The sequence below is a fragment of the Syngnathus acus genome, chromosome 2, assembly GCF_901709675.1.
Source record: "Syngnathus acus chromosome 2, fSynAcu1.2, whole genome shotgun sequence".
NCBI lineage: Eukaryota > Metazoa > Chordata > Actinopteri > Syngnathiformes > Syngnathidae > Syngnathus > Syngnathus acus.
In genome coordinates this window covers 10,182,264-10,190,551 of record NC_051088.1, presented here as the reverse complement: position 1 = coordinate 10,190,551, position 8,288 = coordinate 10,182,264, and the positions used below count along the sequence as shown (strand labels likewise).

General features: G+C 37.2%; 1 long non-coding RNA gene across 1 annotated transcript; it reads left to right on the top strand.

Annotated features, from left to right (window-relative positions):
• The first annotated feature begins 5,695 nt into the window (after positions 1 to 5,695).
• On the top strand, positions 5,696 to 7,200 carry LOC119118437. Its single transcript, XR_005096714.1, has 2 exons — positions 5,696 to 5,990; positions 6,960 to 7,200. It is a non-coding gene; the product is annotated as an uncharacterized LOC119118437 (long non-coding RNA).
• Positions 7,201 to 8,288: the final 1,088 nt, after the last annotated feature.

Sequence of the window (8,288 nt, the reverse complement as noted above, 5' to 3'; positions counted from 1 at the left end):
GTAAAGAATTACAGAAAAACAGTTTGTACATCATGATTTCATGCTTCCGTATAATACAAAGAGTTGAGCCACTAACCTTCAATCAGTTTTTAGTACACAATATATGCCCATGAGTATTGCTATATTTTCTGCCTACAAGTGTTGCTGCAAAGTTTGTGTTCAAATATTGGAGCTAAAACAACTGCAACATTGATCTAGGTTTGTTAGGATTGTATGTTAGCATTAAGCTCAGACAAAACTAAAACATCCGGGAGATGCTAAAATACTTGTCATAAAGTGTGACCTTTGTAAATGAGTGATAATGACTTACTTGGTTTCTGTTCTCAAGTACTCAGATCATAATGGCTGACGTAATTTTCGAAACTCCAAATGAACACATATGGAACTTACAGTACACCATTAAAATGAAGGCAAATGCAATTGGCGCAGCCCCCTCAAAAAAAACAATGACAAAAAAAATAGTTTATTTTGTTTGTTTGTTTTTTACTTTATAAAATCCCACAGTAATAGCATAATTGAAAAGAATGATAAGAATTACAGAAAAACAGTTTGTACATCATGATTTCATGCTTCAGCATAATACAAAGAGTTGAGCCACTAAGCTTCAATCAGTTTTTAGTATACATAATATACTATGCGCGTGAGTATTGTTATATTTTCTGCCTACAAGTGTTGCTGCAAAGTTTGTGTTCAAATATTGGAGCTATAACGACTGCAACATTGATCTAGGTTTGTTGGCATTGTATGTTAGCATGAAGCTCAAACAAAACTAAAACATCCAGGAGATGCTAAAATATTGTCGTAAAGTGTGACCTCTGTAAATGAGTGATAATGACTTACTTGTTTGCTGTTCTCCTCAAGTATTCTGATCATAATGGCTGACAATTTTCGGAACTCCAAATGAACACACGTGGCATTTACAGTACACCATTGAAATAAAGGCAAATGCAATTGGCGCAGCCCCCTAAAAAAAACAATGACAAAAGAAAAATTATTATTATTATTTTTTTTTTTACTTTTTAAAAACCTACAGTAATAGCATAATTGAAAAGAATGTAAAGAACTACAGAGAAAACAGTTTGTACATCATGATTTCATGCTTCAGTATAATACAAAGAGTTGAGCCACTAACCTTCAAATCAGTTATTATTATACATAATATATGCCCGTAAGTATTGTTATAGTTTTTGCCTACAAGTGTTACTGCAAGGTTTGTGTTCAAATATTGGTATTATATTGGAGTTATAACGACTTCAACATTGATCTAGGTTTGTTAGCATTAGTTAAAAGTAAAAGTAAAAAGAAAGGAAGTATGAAAGTATATATCCGTAATTAAGGAAGTATGAAAGAATATAGCCGTAATTAAAACATGATCTGTAGTATTAAAACAGAAGTATACAACAACATAATAATATGAAATTAGGATTAATATTACTTCTCTAAAACGTTTAAACCCTCAAACTCGGCCACAATATGGCAATATTAACATTCCAGCTGGTTATCAACACTTTTGGGCAGTCAAAGACACCAAAATACAGTATGAATATCAACGAATTGAAAACGAAGCAACACTGCATATCATATTTTCAAATAGACGAGATAAACACATTTTTCACGAGACATACCTTTAAGTTTTACCATATTTAGGGGCAAGTCGACAAATCGTTCTGACAGTACACACCATTTCCATACATTTGTAAAGCGGTTTAGAAAAAAAAATCGTTAAGTATGGTAGGCTAAGCTACAAGCTAAAACTACATCGTTTTGCCCCGAATGCTAAGTTAGCGCTAAGATACGCGCGAACGTGAACAATTACTACAATACTACAAATATTAGTACGACAATAGTTTATCATATCATTTAATAAAGTTGTTTATTATTACACTCTCCATATTATTACGATTGCATTGTATGTTAGCATGAAGCTCAAACAAAACTAAAACATCCAGGAGATGCTAAAATATTGTCGTAAAGTGTGACCTCTGTAAATGAGTGATAATGACTTACTTGTTTGCTGTTCTCCTCAAGTATTCTGATCATAATGGCTGACAATTTTCGGAACTCCAAATGAACACACATGGAATTCACAGTACACCATTGAAATAAAGGCAAATGCAATTGGCGCAGCCCCCTAAAAAAAACAATGACAAAAGAAAAATTATTATTTTATTTTTTTTTTTTTACTTTTTAAAAACCTACAGTAATAGCATAATTGAAAAGAATGTAAAGAACTACAGAGAAAACAGTTTGTACATAATGATTTCATGCTTCAGTAAAATACAAAGAGCTGAGCCACTAAGCTTCAATCAGTTATTATTATACATAATATATGCCCGTAAGTATTGTTATAGTTTTTGCCTACAAGTGTTACTGCAAGGTTTGTGTTCAAATATTGGTATTATATTGGAGTTATAACGACTTCAACATTGATCTAGGTTTGTTAGCATTAGTTAAAAGTAAAAGTAAAAAGAAAGGAAGTATGAAAGTATATATCCGTAATTAATGAAGTATGAAAGAATATAGCCGTAATTAAAACATGATCTGTAGTATTAAAACAGAAGTATACAACAACATAATAATATGAAATTAGGATTAACATTACTTCTCTAAAACGTTTAAACCCTCAAACTCGGCCACAATATGGCAATATTAACATTCCAGCTGGTTATCAACACTTTTGGGCAGTCAAAGACACCAAAATACAGTATGAATATCAACGAATTGAAAACGAAGCAACACTGCATATCATATTTTCAAATAGACGAGATAAACACATTTTTCACGAGACATACCTTTAAGTTTTACCATATTTAGGGGCAAGTCGACAAATCGTTCTGACAGTACACACCATTTCCATACATTTGTAAAGCGGTTTAGAAAAAAAATCGTTAAGTATGGTAGGCTAAGCTACAAGCTAAAACTACATCGTTTTGCCCCGAATGCTAAGTTAGCGCTAAGATACGCGCGAACGTGAACAATTACTACAATACTACAAATATTAGTACGACAATAGTTTATCATATCATTTAATAAAGTTGTTTATTATTACACTCTCCATATTATTACGATTGTTGGTAGTAGTTAACTTATTCGTTCTTACCTCATGCGTTTCAATGCTATTTAAAATGGAGACAGCCAGGCATTTGATTACACACACCTGCGCATACACGATCGAACCAACCTAGTATTCACAGTTAATTACTGATTAAAATGAACTATATGAATAAAACGAATACAATGAAATTAAATAAAGTCGTCAAATAAAATACTAGATGGGGGGGGGGAAAAGACCAAAATAACTTTGTCACGAATACGATGCGATCTGTTGACGAAATGAACCACCCCTTCCTTCATGCCTGACGGGCTTCCGTAACAACTTTCTTTTTCCCTAGTCCAGGGCTGCCCAAATTTTTCCAGCTTCCGAGCTACTTTTGAAATGACCAAGTCACAAAGCTCTATATATATCATCAAGTGTAGTGATGGTATTGTTAAAAGCTCTCATTGGGACAGCGCTGTTCTGTTTTTGGAACAAGCGAGGGTGTAAAAAATAGACTACCCCCCCCCCCCCCCCCCCCCCCCACTTAACACTAATGGACTCATCCATTCCACTGATGTCAAACTCAAGGCCCGGGGGCCAGATACGGCCCGCCACATCATTTTATGTGGCCCGCGAAGACAAATTGTGCATCAGATTCGTGTCGTTACTAGAATTGCAAATTGTCTTCACTTTTAATAATATCTTTTTTTTTTAAATATTTGACCAGTTTTTACTCGTCTGATTTGAAAACGAGTTATTTGTCAGTTTGTTTAGTAGCTTTTACTGTATATAATATGAGGTGCTCATACATTTATTTGGGTTGACAGTCATAATGGCCCTCCGAAAGAAGTTCTGACTACAATGCGGCCCGCGAAAAAAATGAGTTTGACACCCCCAATCTTCTCACGAGAGTGTATAATGATTATACACTCTCGTGAGAAGATTGTCTAAGTGGGGGAAACATGATTGTGGTGTGTGCGCAGGTGTGTGTGTGTGTCAAAATGATGGATGGCTGTTTGCGTGTGTGTAAGTGCCTGCACTATGCCAAATGTGTGTATGTTTGCATGACAAGTAAAAGTACACTGGCACAATGAAGCGACATCGAGCTGTTATGCTACAAAATAGTCTGAAGATTTCATATTTTTCTCAAGATGCATGTTCTTTTTATTCTAAATTGTAAATTTATCCATAACGTCATTTTTACAGCCTTCATATAGTGCAGTTATAATTTGGCTCTTCTTTTAATCATTATAATTGCTTAAATGCATTTTCGGAACCTTCATTTTACATCTTGTTAATCTGCTCAGTTGGTCTTTTTTTAATGCACATTGAATTGCATTTGTCTATGAAAGGCTTAATTGACTTTAAACAAAATATTTTTCTCATTGGCAATGCTTCGTAATAATAATAATAATCCATAATAATGCATGAACATGCCTGACCTCTAGTCCAATTCTTCTCATTTTAAATTGCACACAAAGCCACAAAGTTGGTCAAACATCTCAAAGTATCCAGCCACAAATCGGCACGTCGCATGTGATAAACACAAATAGCTCCAACAGGCCGAACAAAGCAGACATTTGCATTTGGCCCCGCTTTGCTCTTCCAGTCCTCACGTAACAACAATCAACTGTAATAACTGCCAGAAAGGTTGGTGCATGACTAAAATATTGATGAGATAACTGTATCTCCTGTGTGTTGTTTTCACACAAACAAGTTAAAACTTAGTTGACCTGTCACAGACATACCATCAAATACCACACAGTATGTTGTATGTAGTATAGCTTACATCTATCCAGCCGGCTATATGATCAAAAGGCAACGAGTCACATGTGTTGGGTGTTCAAATTGGCTCTGATTACCCTGCTTGGCCATTTTTGTGGTGCGAGACTGGTCTGGCACAGAGATGAGACAAAGTATTGAAGGATTTACATATAACCCTGCAATAGCAATGGTAAATATGAAAACAACAGTAAAAATGCTTCATAACCACAACAACAACTGGATATTGGTACTGCTCTCATCCCGAAAATACTTTTTGGTATTGAAAAGACTTCAGTCTGTACATGGTTTTGCTGAGAAAATGAAGACATTTTTATGGTCTTCAAGGTGACAAAGATCTGTCACTCTCTTCCTGGGACTATCTTGTGAATGAACTTTACCCGCACCTCCTGCCTGGTGCAGCACTAAGAAGTAGCAATGTTTTGTCTAACATTTCTGATCTTTCACCTTTGGTTTGAGCGTCATGGCCAGCAGCCCGGCAGCCTAGGACCATCAGCTCACTTACGAGATTGCATCAAAGATCCACAGCACTGAGAGCTCAAGCTTTGTTTCTTTTTTTATTCACAAGTCCAAAGGGAGGTCTGGGAGACTGGAGGTCAAAAAGGTCAATATCAAAATACAGACTTGTATATTATCACTGCATGAAGACACGCCTGAAGAAACAGAGGGCTTTTCACACCCAGAAAAGGCAACCAGACATTGTGCAAATATCCATTCCTTTTCCATAGCCCTTGTCCTCATTAGGTAGGGTTCCAGCTGATATTGGGCGAGAGGTGAGAGTACAGCATGGACTGATCGCTGTGCACGCAACATTTGTTGAGTTGCAGTTCGTCAAATGTCTCTGCTGCCCTCTAGTGGTCTAGTGAGATGGCGTTCTCTGTTCAGTTGCAGGACTGCGAGCTGCAGCAGTTGTTTGTGTAGTAACGGTGACGAAAAGAAAAAACGATGGCGTAAGTACAACAAAATTAGCGCTGAATATGGAGAGCATGATAAGACTTCACAACATGTAGTGTACCGAATGCCTTTATTTTTTAAGTGGTAGCCGGAAATCATACTGCTACAGAGGCAAGTAGTGGCAGTCTAAAATTGCACGCTACGTCTACGCTTGTTTTGTTTACATCTTTTTTTCCATCTACGCCGCTGAAACGGACACCATCGACCATTTCTTGCGGTAGGTATGACACCCCAAAATCTTTGAGCGATTTTGTTTATTTTGTCTATTATGAAATATGAGCCGATTTATCATTCTTTTGCCTTTAGCATTCGGATTTTGGCGGTAGCTAACGTTGCGTTCAGCGTTCCCGTTTAACCTCAAAATACTGCTTTAAAAATGACGCACCAATCACTGACTTTCGGATGTTGCTCGGAAATTTCATGCTAAACATATTTCTGTACTTAAGTCATGCCCGATCCGTGTGGATTTGAACGTCCACCTTCATGCTAGCCTTTATTTTCAACAGGCGTATGACAGGCTTTGATTTACTGTAATAAAAGAGCACGTTAATCTCCAGAGAGAATGGAACCACTGATAAACTACTATCTTTCAATTGATGTAGTTTTACACTTAGTTCTGTCTGTTGTGACACATGTCTGATACGGCTGTGTATACACTAATTAAACACAATCAACCTGTTTGTGCAAACGTCCAAATTGCATGTAAATAACTACAAAGATGTCAGTGTTACCAGATCTTTAGTTGGTGTCATAAGCAGCATGCTGTACATTTGTCCAGACTTGTTTGAGCATACTCACATTTATACGTATCATATCGTTATATTATGATGACGTCATACTTGGAATGACAGGAATATCCAATTTGTGCACGTATGTTGAAAGACATACGAGATTTGTATCTTCATTTGGAAGAGGCCTAATAGCCATTCCATGCGGTTCAGTGTCGACCTCTTCCCCATGCAAGTGTTTATTTCCCTAGCTTTTTTCCTCACTTCACTTCAATTACACAAAACAAGACTAAGTGATGGCTCGTAAGTCTTAAAAACTTAAAAAGTTAGGCCACTCGTAAGTCAAAGCATCACTATCTTTGTCTCTTAGCGCCCTATGTTGACGCTGAGCCTTTTTTAGGTATTCAATTTGAGGTAACCATTGTATAAAGCTTTGCACGTTTTGTTATTCCATCCAGGCACCCAAAGTCAAGTCTGACCTCACACTCCGGTGAAGAAAATCCACCCGATTTACAGCTGGATCCAGATATGAGTGAGTTGACAGACTTTCAACGAGGCCAAATAGTTGGCTCTCAACTGGGAGGCATGTCGGTGCGTGACACGGCCAAACTGTGCGACGTGTCCAGTCGGACGGTCATCAAAGTGATGAGCGTATACAACAATTACGGACACACCCCACTGGTCCGGAAGAGCCCAAAAGTCAAAAGCCAGAGCAAAAAGAGAACAGTGGAGAAAGCTTCTGGTGAGGGAGAAGGCACCACCGGCAATTTACCATTGGACACAGAGGTCAGCTTACTCAAACGTGACGACAACAAGAAAAAAAAGGAGTCTGGTGTGGAACAGAAGGAGTAAAAGAACTGCTTTTGGACGTTTCATCATACATAGTGTAACGCAGGGGTCTCCAAACTTTTTGCAAGGAGGGCCAGATTTATTAACGTGAAGGGCCAATGGGACGTCAAACGCTTTGTGTGGCGGGCTCCATCTAGTGTGGAAACTGAGAAGTGCAACAGAGTTGAGCTCAAGCTTCTTGTGCGGGCCATATTCAATTATGTTTTCAGAATTTGCTGCGGGCCAATACAAACTGGCCGCAGTTGGCCCGCGGGCCGTAGTTTGGAGACCCCTGGTCTAACGTGTGACACTGCCAATATTTGTATTGCCTTCTTATTTTGGTACAACTCAGTTTTTGTATTCAATAACTCTTATTTAGTCAGTAGTGACTGTGGAAATGTATTTTGAGTTGTTTTTTTTCTTTGGTCAGCATGAGGTTGCTGCTATGACTAACACTGAACTCAATACTGCTTGCGAAGTTTTGGCAAAAACGTAGCACGTGTTTAGATATGAAATAAGACTTCAGAGGGATTTATTATGTTCACGTGGAAATAAATTCCCATAAGGTTCATTCAAATTGTGTGTTTTTTTATTTTTTAAGCTATATTTCACCTTATTTTAGTTCAATTTTAAATGAGTGGAAAAAATGTTTCACGATTGCAGTTTTCACATGATTTGGAAGCAATGTTTTCAAGTTGCATTTATTTGTGTTGAATGTGATATTAAATGAAAATCTTCACTAAGACATGTTTTATGCCTTATATCTTTATTCATGCTGTTCATTTTGATTTCATGAGACCTAGACCACACCAAGCAATTGATCAACTTTTGCCCTTGAATTTCTCCCAAAAGCCTATTCCCAATTTTCACATTCGTCAAATTTAACTTTGGGGGTAATATGTCCATATTTCACAATTTATTAAGTTCTAACTTTGGCACTTGTTGCCATGTTAACAACA